This window comes from Leopardus geoffroyi, chromosome C3 (genome assembly GCF_018350155.1).
Source record: "Leopardus geoffroyi isolate Oge1 chromosome C3, O.geoffroyi_Oge1_pat1.0, whole genome shotgun sequence".
NCBI lineage: Eukaryota > Metazoa > Chordata > Mammalia > Carnivora > Felidae > Leopardus > Leopardus geoffroyi.
The window spans coordinates 6,350,529-6,364,347 of NC_059338.1; the positions used below are offsets into that span (position 1 = coordinate 6,350,529).

A 13,819-nucleotide genomic window follows, 5' to 3' on the forward strand; every position below is an offset into this window, starting at 1 on the left:
AGAGTTGGACTCCTGCCTGAGCCACCCAGGCGTCCCTGGTCAATGCTTTTAAAGGTGTTTGGGGGCAATTTGTGTTTCAAACATATTTTGATGGTTTTAAACATGTTTCATGATCTTTGAAATGAAAAGGTGATTCCAACACATTCTGTAAAATTGGGGTGGAGGTGAATCAGAGGGTTTTATTTCTCAGACGGCCTCCAGATCCTGTCGTGTGAGTAATTCTCCACTACTCGATTCTGCCCCTTGAGGGCACCAGAGACTGCTTTACCGTACAGAGACCGGCCCTTAGAAAGCAGACAGGTTCTGGGGAGCCAGGGGGCCATCAGCCGTGTGACCTGTGAGCAGTCAGTGTTTGGCCTGCCGGGATAGTCCTGCCACAGGCATAGCCCTGCAGAGTTCTGCATGGCAGATAGATAATAGCTAAATTACTGGGGTCACGGAAGGACCCAGAAGCCCGAGTTCTAGCTCCCGCCATGCAATCAGCTAGCTGTGTGTCTTTTCAAAAGTCACTTACCTTCTCTGGGCGTCAGTTTCCTCCTGTCTTAAAAGGATGGGGGTAGAAGGAGCCAGCCCCAAAAGTGTCTTCCTTCAGTGTTTTAAATTGCTCTAAATAATAAGGAAAAATGGGAAATGATAGAACAGTATAGATTCTGATTTCCTAAAACCTTTGAACACGTCCCTGTCTTGGCCTCCCTGACTGGGAGCGAGAATGGCAAGGCGGCTGGGAATGGCGGTGACGTCAGAACTGTGAATGACAACATAGGGAAATGAGGCTCGGGAGATAAACTGGGGGTGGAAATTTCACAAGGTGTCCCTCATCTGGGATCCCAGCCAATGCTGGGAGCAGAACCTGGACAAAGATTAAATAACTTTTTTGTAACCATCCCCAGCTGCCTTGCTGTGTATGGAGGAACAGGTAAGAGGCACAGTATGACCCAGGCCTGCCCGGGGTGGGGGGGGGTGGTCAGTACCACTCACCAGCCCCGTTGCAATGTGGGTAGTGGTGTCCATGGTATTCTGAGGTACCAATGAGCTTTCCTTGACAATTCATTTCCACTCCTGAGTTCTGTGTGATAAGGCACGTATGTAGCATTTTTCCCGAATAAATGAATGAGTGAATCAACGGATGGAAGAAAGAATGAGCATAGACAGGGAGTGTTGGCTGTGAGGAGAGAAAGGGCAACTCTGATTGAGGCAGAGCCCTCTGGGGTGGCAGAACCTAGCTTCTGAGCAGAGAGAACATGGCGGCCAGCCGATGGGGTGTAATTAGCTGTCCCAAGCAGTGCTTGAACGTAGGTCAGACGTAGAGTCCAGGGTGTGGCAGAGGCCCCTAAAGACACTCGGTGGGAAATGCGGACGATAGAGAGGATGTTCTGAATGTTGGAGAACCACGTTATCCCTCTGCTGGGGCAACATCAGACACTTCACTACTTGTTTTCTAGGGATGCCACACGGGACGTGGCTCAGTCAAGTAAGACAGAAGTCTGGGGAAGATGGCTTAGAGACAGAAGAGTTCATCACTCTTCCCGAGGAGCCATGAGGATGGCAAGGACCTTGTCTTTGGTCTTGGCTTTGCAAATATGCCCCTTTCCACAAAGTCCCTCTCATAAAGGCAGATGGGTTGACAGTGGAGTATGGGAGTCAAGGACTAAACAGAAGGAATGCATAGGGGGCGTGTGGTAAGGCGTGGGGGGCTCACCCTCTAGACCTGGTTCTGTGCTTATGCTCATGCCCCATGCGTATGTGCTCTCCAGGAAACCCTATAACCTCCTTTGCCTTAGTTTCCTTACCTGCACCATGGGAGCGGTACACGCACCTTCCTCCACGGGGTCTCATGAGGATTCAATGAGGCAATAGAAACAAAAGGGCTTGGCAAACCGTGAGGAGGGCATGCTAAAACAATCATCTAATTTTTTTTTTTAATATTCATTTATTTATCCTTGAGAGACAGAGAGAGAATGAGCGGGGGAGGGGCAGAGAGAGAGAGGGAGACACAGACTCTGAAGCAGACTCCAGGCTCCGAGCTGTCGGCACAGAGCCCGACGCGGGGCTTGAGCCCACGAACCGTGAGTTCATGACCTGAGCCGAAGTCGGACGCTCAACTGACTGAGCCACCCAGGCACCCCTTATTTATTTTAAATGTTTATCCATTTCTTTTGAGAGAGAGAGAGTGTGCTTGCACGCAAGTGGGGGAGGGGCAGAGAGAGAGAGTGGGAGAGAGAATCCCAAGCAGGGTCCCTGCGGGGCTTGATCTCACGACTGTGAGATCATGACCTGAGCTGAAATCAAGAGTCGGGTGCTTAACAGATTGAGCCATCCGGACGCTCCTCAACCATTTTAAAGTGTACAACTCAATGGCATGAAGTTGTACATTCACAGGGTGGTATGACCATCACCACTACCGGACTCCGGAAGTCTTTCATCAAATAGACCCCTGTAATTCTCCATCCCCCTCTCCTCCCAGCCCCTACACTCTCTATTCGACTTTCTGTCTCTATAAATTTGCCTATTCCAGGTACTGTTTATAAGCAGAGTCACATAATACTCGCCCTTTTGTGACCAACTTATTTCACTTAGCATAATTCCTCGTGGTTCATCCGTGTTGGGGCATGCATCAGAATTTCCTTCCTTTTTAGGACCGGATAATATTTTACTCACATATTATTTATCCATTCATCTGTTGATGCACATTTGGGTCGTTTCCGCCTTTTGGTTCTTGCGAATTATACTGCTTACAGCTTTTTTTAAATGGAAAGTTCCAAACATGTACAAAAGTGGACAGAAGATATAATGAGCCCTTACGTAGAACAATTACCAACTCCTCAACAATGATCGACTCATGGCCCATCGTGTTTCATCTGTATCCGCATCTAATTCTCTCATCCCACGTTACTCTGAGGCAGGTCTCAAACATCATACCTGCCGTGACTGCGTCCATTTCAAAGATGGGTCAACTAAGGCACAGGGAGTCTAATGAATTATCTTACCAAAGTTAGAGCTCGTGAACAATGGGCTGGGATTGAAACTCAGGCACGTGGGGGCACCTGGCTGGCTCGTCAGGAGTGCACACGACTCTTGATCTCCGGGTGGTGAGTTCAAGCCCCATGTTGGACATGAGCTTACTTTAAAAAAAAAAAAAGAAGAAAAAGAAATATTAAAACAAAACAAAACAAAACAAAACAAAAAAACCTCTGTATGACAGATGGGCCTGTACTCCTGAGCCTTTGTCACAACTCTGCGTGTGTGTGTGTGTGTGTGTTTGTGTTCTTGTACACACATATACACGTGCATCAGGTCAACTTTGGGCAAACTTGTACACCGGGACAAGTTTGCCTCTGGAGCCTCTTCTTACATCTTTTCCCACACCCGGATGCCGTGTGGAGTGTGGAACAGACAGGCATTGAGTTTGAAGTCTTCAGTTCCAAGAGTCTGTGGTCCCCACTCTCCAGGGTTGCGTGAGAATTAGATAAGGTCAGCGCTGGGCACCTAGCAGCCTGCCACAACGGTCATTCTGTGTACTCTTCCCTTCCCTCCTGGGCCTGGGGCGCCCGGCTTCCCTCCGCAGGAGCAGACGTCAAGAAAACACACACTCCCAGAGTGTGACTCGTGGAGGTCAGCGTGTCATTGCTGCTGGGGGATTTGTCTCGTGAAGTGGAAGGATTCTATCCTTTCACGTTGCGGTGTGGGGTGTCGGTGAGTACAGAACAGAGTGCTGAGTCCTTTTTTTTCTCAATATTTATTTACTGAGAGAGAGACAGAGAGAGAGAGAGAACGAGCACGGGAGGGGCAAAGAGAGAGGGGGAAAGAGAATCCCAATCAGGCTCCGCACTGTCAGCACAGAGCTCGATGCGGGGCTCGAACTCGCGAACCGTGAGATCATGACCTGAGCCAAAATCAAGAGTCACGTGCTTAACCGTCTGTGCCCCCCCCCCCCCCAGGCACCCCGGTATGGTTGCTTCTTGTCCCTGAAATCACGGACGTGTGTGGATGTGTGTGCACACAAATGGGTAAGACAGGCCCACGGACAAGCTCGGTTTCGTTCTCTGCTCCAGAGCGTGACGTTGTCTTTCTTTTCTGTAAGTAATTGTGACCTTTAAATACACAACCACGTTTTCTATCCCTTTTTCCTCTTATTGGCTTAAACGGGAGGAAAATGCCCTTTGTGGGGACCCCATCATTTTCTGGCCCGATAATGCAGAACCAGAGGAAGGAGGTCTGAGCTCACACAGGTCTTGCCAAGTTCTGCTCATCCCCCTCTCAAAGGGCCAAGCCCCTCGAGTTAATTTGGGAAGGGAGAGCAGAGCTCTGCGGACGATTGAACAGGGTTCCCCGGCTGACCACAGAGGCGTCTCGGGGGAATCCCACAATGCATCACCTGCAGAGGAGGATGGGGGAGGGGCACTGCTGCCTCAAGTATACCCAGTGACAGCGAGAGTCTGGCCATTTCCTCTGCCTGGAATGCCCTTTTCTGCTCTTGCCCATGGACGTACTACAGTCCTCCAATGCCAGCCTGAAATATTGCCCCCCCACAAAGCTTTCCCTACGTCGCCTCCCACCTTCCACCACGACGCGCCCCTGGCTGCCATACAAAGTGACTTCTCTTACTCCGTTAACTCCTTGATAGGTCAAAGTGAGTTCTTCGAGAAGTGGAAACCTTTTTTTCTTTCCCCCTAATTAGGCTCCACACCAAATGTGGGGCTTGAACTCGTGACCCTGAGATCAAGAGTCACATGCTCTACTGATTGAGCCAACCCGGGGCCACAGAAGAGGAATCATTTGATCTATTTCCTTCTGCTGATCAGAACTGTTCACAGCACCCACAGTTAGCGACCAACAATGTCTGTTGAGGGGCGCCTGGGTGGTTGAGTTGGTTAAGCATCCGAATCTTGATCTTGGCTCAGGTCGTGATCTCACGGTTTATGAGTTTGAGCCCCATGTAGGGCTTGGTGCTGACAGCACAGAACCTGCTTGGGATTTTGTCTCTCTCTCTCTGCCCTTCCCCACTTTCTCTCTCTCTCTCTCTTAAAATAAATAAACTTCAAAAAAAAATGTCTGTTGAATAAGTGATGTGTCTCACAACGGCACACAGTAGGCACTCAGTAAATGCATACTGAATGAAACAACATCCATCTCCAACAGCCAGGAAATGTAAAAGCCTTTTTTCCCTGCCCTCGATGTTCAGATGGAAATCATTTTCATCTAATCCTTCAAGCTCTAAAATCTGTCAAAACTCCCAAGAAAATAACCATAAAAATTGTCTCCAGAGGAACCTGAAACCGCACAGAGTACATGTTCCGTTAGAACAAGTGATTAACCAGAACTTTTCTGCTCATCAGTAGAACAATGACGGATACTCGCAGGAGTGACCCTGCAGTTCCACAAGAAACCCAAATACCTTAAGGAAGTGTTAACAACGTCTTCAGGAACGCGCTTTTTAAAAACCATTAAATTTGTTTGGTGTTTATTTATTTTTGAGAGAGACAGAGTGCAAGTGAGGAAGGAACAGAGAGAGTGGGAGACACAGAATCCCAAGCCGGCTCCAGGCTCTGAGCTGTCAGCACAGAGCCCGATGGCGGGGCTCAAACTCAGGAGCCGTGAGACCATGACCTGAGCCGAAGTCGGTTGCTCAACCCACCGAGCTACCCAGACACCCCTAAAAACCCTCTTAAGAGGTACAATTCAGGGGCGCCTGGCTGGCTCAGTCGGAAGAGCGTGCGACTCTTGATCTCGGAGTCGTGAGTTTGAGCCCCACATTGAGTGTGGAGATTACTACCACTACGAAATAAAATGTACGATTCAGTGGCATTAAGCACATTCCCACTGGTGTACCAGCACCACCACTGGCCATCTCCAGAACTTTTTCATCATCCCAAACAGAAACTCTACCTACTAGACCACGAGTCCCCATCCGCACCCCTCCCCTGAGCCCCTGGTAACCCCGATTCTACTCCCTGTCTCTACTGTGTAAATGCAATCACACATATTTGTCCTTTTGTGACTGGCTGACCGTAGCACGTGTCCGAATTTCATTCCTTTTAAGGCCGAATAATATCCATTGTACGTATCGACCACGTTTTGCTCACCCATTCATCTGTTGATGGACACTGGGGTTGTCTCTGCCTTTGGGCTACGGTGACTGATACTGCTAGGAACACAGGTGTACAAATATCTGTTCAGAAATGTGCTTTGTATCAGAGTCTTTTTGTCCTTGGTAAAATCCTATATCCATGGTAACTTCCCACTAACCAGAAAATGGGACTCGTTAGAATAGTCCGTTCCCCCGTTAGGCTTTGTAAGGACTTCCCGAAACGCGTGTTAGAAGCGCCGTGGGCAGTGATGGTGTCTGTCTCACAGATGGACACGGGCCACAGGAGGCAGATGACCGGGCACCAGCAGTGTGCCCGGCACGCGGTGTGGACAACCAGGTCTGCGTCAGGCAATCCCATCCCACCCCCACCTTCTCCCCCACCCTGTCGGTGTCCCAGCTATTAGACGGGCAGCTTTTCTAGAGAGGTAAGAAGTCGAGGAACATTTGTTCTGAATTAAGCTTGGCTGCAGTTAAAGTGTTATCATGTATGTAAAGCTCAAATTACAGAGGCCACCTTGGGCCAGGGAATGGCACAGAGACTGGCTGCTCAGAGACCTGGAAATTTCTGAGGCCCCTCCAGCACTGTTTCAGGGAAAATGTTCAGAGTGGTGTGGAGGGGGGCCAGCTGGTGATGTCAAGGGATTTATAGAGGAGATTTCAAGACCTTTTAAGGGAATGAGGCAGTTGCTGACGACTGGGAAACGCTAACTGGGAACCACTAACACCGTCCCCGGATAAGTCCCCAACCCTTATTATGCTACTTATCCTGAAACGCTTGCGATGTTTAAAGAACATCTTGTGCCACTCCCTTTACATGTGGTTCAAAAGACAACATTAAGTTCGGGGGGGGGGGGGCGGTTAGGGGGATCAGAGTCTAGGGTAACTGAGACTGAGCTCTCAGAAGACATAAAGCCCAAAGTGGGTGATCCGGGACCTGGGAGGGAAAATTAAATGCCCAAACACACCTGGGTGCATTGCACATCTGTATTTTCCTTTCTTTTTCATTTTTTTTTTTTTTTTTTTAAACCACACTAGTCGGGGGTCTGGAGGAAACTTTACTTTTGTAAGCAGTTATAAAAGCTGCTTAGCAGCTTTGCACCTCCAAAGAGATTCTGAAAATAAAATATTTACTTAACATCGGGGCACCTGGGTGGCTTAGTCGGTTGAGCGTCTGACTTCGGCTCAGGTTTGTGGGTTAGAGCCCTGTGTTGGGCTTGGGCTCTGTGCTGACAACTCAGAGCCTGGAGCCTGCTTCGGATTCTGTGTCTCCCTCTCTCTGTCCCTCCCCTTCTCGTGCTCTGTCTGTCTCTCTCTCAAAAATAAACAAACATAACCAAACATTTTAAAAACATTTATTTACTTACATTGCATTTCCAAGTGTTTCCATACTCTTCCCCAATGGTCAGGGCTCCCCCGCCCAATGGTTTCTTATCTTAAGAATGTGGGTTTTATAAAGAGGAACCAAGATCGATTACAGCGACAGAGTAGATTTAGTGGAACAGATAAGCTCCAATTTGAACAGCTGGGCTTACTTTGTTGTTTTAAATAGATAACGAAGGAAAATAGTCCCAGAGTTAGGAGCAGGGATCTAAGTTTGGAGGAATGATGGTGAAAGGCCTAAAACCAACTTTGAGCGGAGTAGAAAATTCTCCTTGCCATCAAGGAACACCAAGACAAAGGAATAGACCACGCGGAACCAAGCAGAGGACCCTACGGAATACTCAATGCCACCCAGTGACAAGGCCCAACGCCCAAGTGGAATGGAAGGATTAGGAAGCATCTGGAAGTGAGCCGCGCGGAAGTACTTTGGAGGCGCCACACTGAGGGGTGACCGGTTGCCGCTCTGTTTTCCTTTTATTTCTGGGTGCGGAAGAACTCACTCCTGCGATCTGGAAAAATCCAATCATCTGCTTTAGCGCCATTTTTTTCAATTGTAGCTCAAATAAAAGGGTCAGGGAACATACGTTTTCTTTTCCTTTTCTGAAGGGCGGGCCGGGGGGTGCTCTTTCTGAATTAGCACCCGGGGTCCCATCCCAGTTCAGATGTTTCCCACGGGGGAGGAGCGCAATCCTGGAAGCCTGCGTGTGGAAGGCGCCTGCGCGCTGCCCCCAGCCTCTGCTTGCCTGCGTCACCCCCAGCGGCGCTCTCGGCTCCATCCATCTTGCAGGATTCTCCCTCCGGGGAGCTTGTCTCCTCACTGACTCCGGAAGACCCTTTGTAGATCAGTGTCACTGCAGACCCAGTCTCCACGTCTTCTGCGCTCCTTCTACTGTGTTCTTGAATTCTTTCCCTATTTCAGACCGGGCTCAAGCCTCATCTTCCTGAAGCCTTCCCTTCCCTGCCATGACCCTTAGAGACGACGCCTCTCCTAAGCTTAGATCACCCATTACCTCCTGCCCTTAAACCCATTACCTCCCGCCTCTCCGCCCATAGAAACTTTTGTTAGATTTTGTTAAATATGATTTTATTGCCTTTGATCAAAAGGCTTTGTGGCGACAAGGTGTGGCATTAATAAATATTTCTCTCCTGAGATACTAGGCAGGGCCAAGAAACAAGGCTGTTAACTTGAATCTGAATTCAAAAAGCAAGCAATGGTCCCATAGTCAGGGAGAGCTTAGAAGAATCTCCATGAGAAAGGACGGGCAGACCCAGCACAGCACTCAGCCCTCACGCCCTTGGAGTCAAAATTCAGTAGGCCCTGCTCCTTTCTCCAGATCTCATTCCACAAGTGTTCCAAGAGAAAGAAGGCAGTTAGGCCTCTTCCAGAACCTCCCAGAATGTCTCAAACCTTCAATACGGTTTGTTTCTTGCCTCTCGGGTCCAGGGAGATGGGGGGGAAAGTGCTGGAGAAGGCCAGAAGGTGGGGGTGGGGGTGGGGGGCGGGGGTGTAGGCTCCTTGCTAATCGTGTCTTCCCACCGTGTTCCTCTTGCGGGGGGGGGGGGGGGGGGGGCGGGGAAGGCACCAGCACCAGCCTCCTCGTGGAAGTCGATTTGAAAGAGTACTTAATTTATAAAAACGTAATATACATAATTGTGTGCACAGAGAGGCTTGCCTTTAAAAGAAATAAATGGGAAATGTGACCTGCCCTTGGTATAGGGGCCTAGGTCACAGGAGTCAGTTTCAATTAAGGGCGAAAGATGATGCAGGCCAGCATCAGAAAATGTGATACCTTGTAGGGTAAGCTTTTTTATAGGGCAAACAACCCAAATTAATGCTTATGTAATAAAAGATCATAATAAACCATTGGATTAGACACCATTAGTGATAGAAGGATTATTTTTTGGCAGAAAAATTACTTAATATTTTTACTGTCACCTTTTAAAACGGGCTGATGATTAGGACGCCTGAGTGACCCAGTTGGTTAAGCGTCTGACTCTTGGTTTTGGCTCAGGTCATGATCTCACGGTTTCATGAGTTTGAGTCCTGTGTCAAGCTCACTTGGGATTCTCTGTCTCTCCCTCTCTTTCTGCCCCTCCCCCACTTGCACCGTCTCTGTCTCTTTCAAAATAAATTAACTTAAAAAAAATCCAGCTTAAAATGGCCTGATGAGCAGGTGATTGATAGATAGCACAGTGTGACAGATAGAACACTGGACCAGATATTTTTTTATTTAAAAAATTTTTTGTAACGTTTATTTATTTTTGAGACAGAGAGAGACAGAGCACGAACAGGGGAGGGTCAGAGAGAGAGGGAGACACAGAATCCGAAGCAGGCTCCAGGCTCTGAGCCGTCAGCCCAGAGCCCGACGTGGGGCTCGAACTCACGGACCGCGAGATCATGACCTGAGCTGAAGTCGGACGCTTAACCAACTGAGCCACCCAGGCGCCCCCCAGATATTTTTTTTTTTTTAAAACCAGGTCTCTCAGCCTGCCTTTGCCACTCATTAACTGACATCTTAGGCAATATGGGTCTCCGTTTCTCTGCTATCAAATAAGAGACTAAAAGGATCTTCAAGTAATGGCTTTTCCAGCTTGAAAATCTTATGCTGAGATTATTTTATCATGTATACATTGTAGGCCCACCCTAGGTATCTTTGCAAGTTCTTTATGCGAAACTTTCATTTGCTATTTATCAGGAATAAATTCACTACTCTATAAAGTAAAAACAAAAACAACAACAACAAAAAAAAAACCAAACCACAACAAAAAAACAACTCTCCAGTCCTTTGTTTCAGTAGATTTGAGCTCAGATTGAGTTCTGAACCGTGAGTTCTGAGTTCTCTCCCCTATTGCAATAGCCTTGAATAAAACCTTCCTTATCAGTTGAGGAAAAAAGAAGGGGGGGCTAATGATTTCTAGTTCTCTATGCCCCAGGAGACACTGTCGGGTTAAAAACAATAGCATGAAAAAAGAATCAACCTTTTGAAGCTAAGTGTTACCTAGTAGGAGGAAATCATTCTGTGTTCTTAATATTTTATATTATTTATGCAAAGATTTGATGAGTTCTATTCAGGTATGCATCTGAGCAGTATTAGGCAAGCTGATACAATCTTTATTCTTTGTTGGTTAAACTCACAGAAGGATTCCCAGGACCTATTGCTCTATGACCTACCCTTCCCTCTCTCAGCCTCAGTTTCCTCATCTGTAAAATGGGTATACTGATCATACTTATCCCGTATGGCCAAGTGAGACAATGCACAGGAAATGCATTGTAAAGCAGATATTTTACGACCAAAAGCAAATCAATTTTCTCAGTTCCAAATATGTGTTACAGTTTGCTGTCAGTTTACTTATAACCCATCATTGTGTGATGAAAAGATTACTGAGGTAGGAGCTGTAGCTTACAGGGAGGACTAGGCAAACTACTTCATCTCCCTGGGTTTCTGTTTTTTTCGTCTTTCCAACAGAGGAGCTGAATTAGAGGACCCCCTAGTAACTTCCACTTCTAAAGGGATTTAGGAATTTTTAAAAACACTTTTAAACAAAGTTTTAATAAAATTTAACATAGCAAGTATTATACGCTTAAGCAATTTACATCTTAATTAAATGTACTTCAGATTAAAATTGTGTTAAGCAGTTTTTAAATACAGAAGGATATGGAGAGTGATAAAGCTTGATTCATTTAAAAAATAGATTTCGAAATGCTGTGGGAAATTCAATGATGTTTAAAGGTGCAAAAACAAGATTGAAATCACTGCTAAAAAATAAGGAAATTTACTTTGGACGCCCATTGTTTCTGGAAGAAGGGTGTTTTCATGCCTGTGTGGCTCTGACGTGTTAAATGGAGGCCAAAACAGAGAACAGGCCTCTCCTGTTTGGACCATTTCTTCTAACTGAAATGGACCGAATACAGCTTAGCAACAATACACATCTAAATAAAACGCGGACCCTGAATTTGACGGGCGTCTCATTTACAATAAAGAAGACTTTCATGGCAATCCAGGCCATGATGGAAACACCATGTGACATAGGATTTAAATTCTGGCTCCTTTCCTTTCTAAGTGTGTGACCTTGGGTACGTTCATAACCTCTCTGTGCCTCAGTTTCTTCATAAATGGGATGAACCTTAGGAGTGTTTTAAATATTAAATGAGATAATACACGTAAAGCTCTAAGAATAATGCCTGACACATAGAAAAAGCTCAATGCATATTAGCCACAGTGATTGATTCCATACATAACTACTAGAGGTCTACCTACTATGTAGTGGTCACTGTAGTAGACCCTGAAATATCTTTGGGGCTTCAGCTTTTTTGTGTCTGGTCTACAATGTGTTACAGAGTTAGACAGGAAATTCCAAAAATTCAGCCAGTCCAATGGGACCCAAGTAAATCTAGAAAGAAGGCCCTTTGGAGTCAAAAGACTTTAAATTCAGGAGGGAAAAGGAGATGTAAGTGAGGTAGTTGCTTAGGGTCTTGCCTTGAAGTGGTCGAGTTCTGATGCCAGCTTTTAGAGAGCACATTACGATGCATGTTAAAACCACCATGACATTCAAAGAGTCAGACATGCCCGATTAGATTCTCATGTTCTGTATTTATAAAAATGTTAGTGGTGCATTTCCTCAGTGCAAATGATTTTTGGCTCTTACTAATATTTATGTCTGTAGTAAAGTCTATACAGCATAAAGTAGGTGATGAATTTGTTCTAGTCATCAGTTTGCCTTTATTTAAGGGGATATCTCAGAAGATGCTGTATCTTGGCCAGGAATTTCAGCAGATTGGAAGCAGGCAACATATAGGAAAGGACAATTGTACTTTAGCACTAGGAGACAAAAATGAGAAATACAATTATGGCAGTAATGCATTCTCTTATATAAATTTATCATGGAAATCGTCTAGGAAGCTATGCCTTTTGCAAGCCACATTGTGTTGCTTTGTGGTGATTCCCAGCCTTGCCTCTATGACAATCAGTGTTGTTTGGTTTGGGAGTTGTCTCGGGCGGATGTGTCTACAGGGCACCAAAAGCAGGTTTAAGATGATGAGTTCAACCATCATTCCTCCTCCTACAGAGGAGCTGACCATTTGGTCTCAGTGATCTCAGGCTGGACTGGCTTTGGCACCAGCTTTTGGGAGGTAATAATTTGAAGGCACGGTGATCATAGCTCATGGACCACGACCTATAATGCTTCACAGATAATCCTATGACCCCCTCATTTGCACATTGCGCATAGCAGAAGCACTTGATGTAAAGGAAAGAAGTAAATGGGTCTCTTCTTAACAACAGGCAAATAGACTGAAGTATTTGCCAAAGTGGAAAGAACAGTCAGAAATAACTTGGGGGGCGGGGCGCCTGGGGGGCTCAGTCCATTGAGCGGTTGAGCACCCAACTTTGGCTCAGATCATGATCTTGCTGTTCATGAGTTGTGAGCCCCACATCCGGCTCTGTGCTGACAGCTCAGAGCCTGGAGCCTGCTTGGGATTCTGTGTCTCCCTCTCTCTCTCCGCCCCTCTCCAGCTCGTGCTCTCTGACTCAAAAATAAATAAATGTTTTTTTTTTTTTTTTTTTTTAAAAAAGAAAGAACTTGGAAGTTCACCTTATCCATACCCAGTTACAGAAGGTTTAATTAAGAAAAACAAAAACGTTGAGGATTCTCTTGTCTTTAGTATTCCTTTTGTGGCCTACCCCATTTCCACGGGCTGATGGCTTTTTAATATTACAACCATTCTAAAAGGCACTCCCCCCCCACCCCCCCGCCCCCAAGACTGTATGACAGAAGTCACAAATCACCGCTCAAAGGAAGAAAAGGCGCCTGCGATGGGCCCCCAGTGAGCACAGTCTTGATTCTCCAGGGAAAGGGAACTCTCCGAATTCACGATTTGCACAGATGTGGGCCAGGACTGGGGCCTTCCTGGTAGAACATAAACACACGACCGTAAACACCGCCCCTCCCCCCCTCCAAAAAACAAAAACAAAACATCCAAGGCGCTGCTACCGCGTCTAACCCTCAGCAGCCCGGCCCCGAACATGACCGTAAAAACAGCAGCGCGCTCGGGAGCAGGGCGCAGCTCGCGGGCCGGGCCGCAGGGCTCGCGGGCCGGGCAGGGCAGGCGCGGCGCTCCCGAGGACTTTCACCTGCTCGGCGGGCGGGCGGGCGGGCGGCGCGGGGCGGGCGCGGGGCGGGGCCTGGGCGCCCGCGGGAGGAGCCGGCCCGGGCCCGCCCCGCAGGAGGAGCCGCTCGCTGGCTGCCGATCCGGCGTCTCCGTGACAGGCACCCCGCTCCGCCGCCACCGCCGCCGCCGCCGCCGCCGCCGCCTTTTCTTCCTCGTCCGGGGCAGCCGCCGCGCCGGGTCCC

At 47.5% G+C, this 13,819-nt stretch overlaps 1 long non-coding RNA gene across 1 annotated transcript; it reads right to left on the bottom strand.

The window, feature by feature from the left end:
• Positions 1-12,040: 12,040 nt before the first annotated feature.
• Positions 12,041-13,469, bottom strand: LOC123586950. Its single transcript, XR_006707030.1, has 2 exons — positions 13,255-13,469; positions 12,041-12,288 (listed from the first exon to the last, which is right to left on the bottom strand). It is a non-coding gene; the product is annotated as an uncharacterized LOC123586950 (long non-coding RNA).
• Positions 13,470-13,819: the final 350 nt, after the last annotated feature.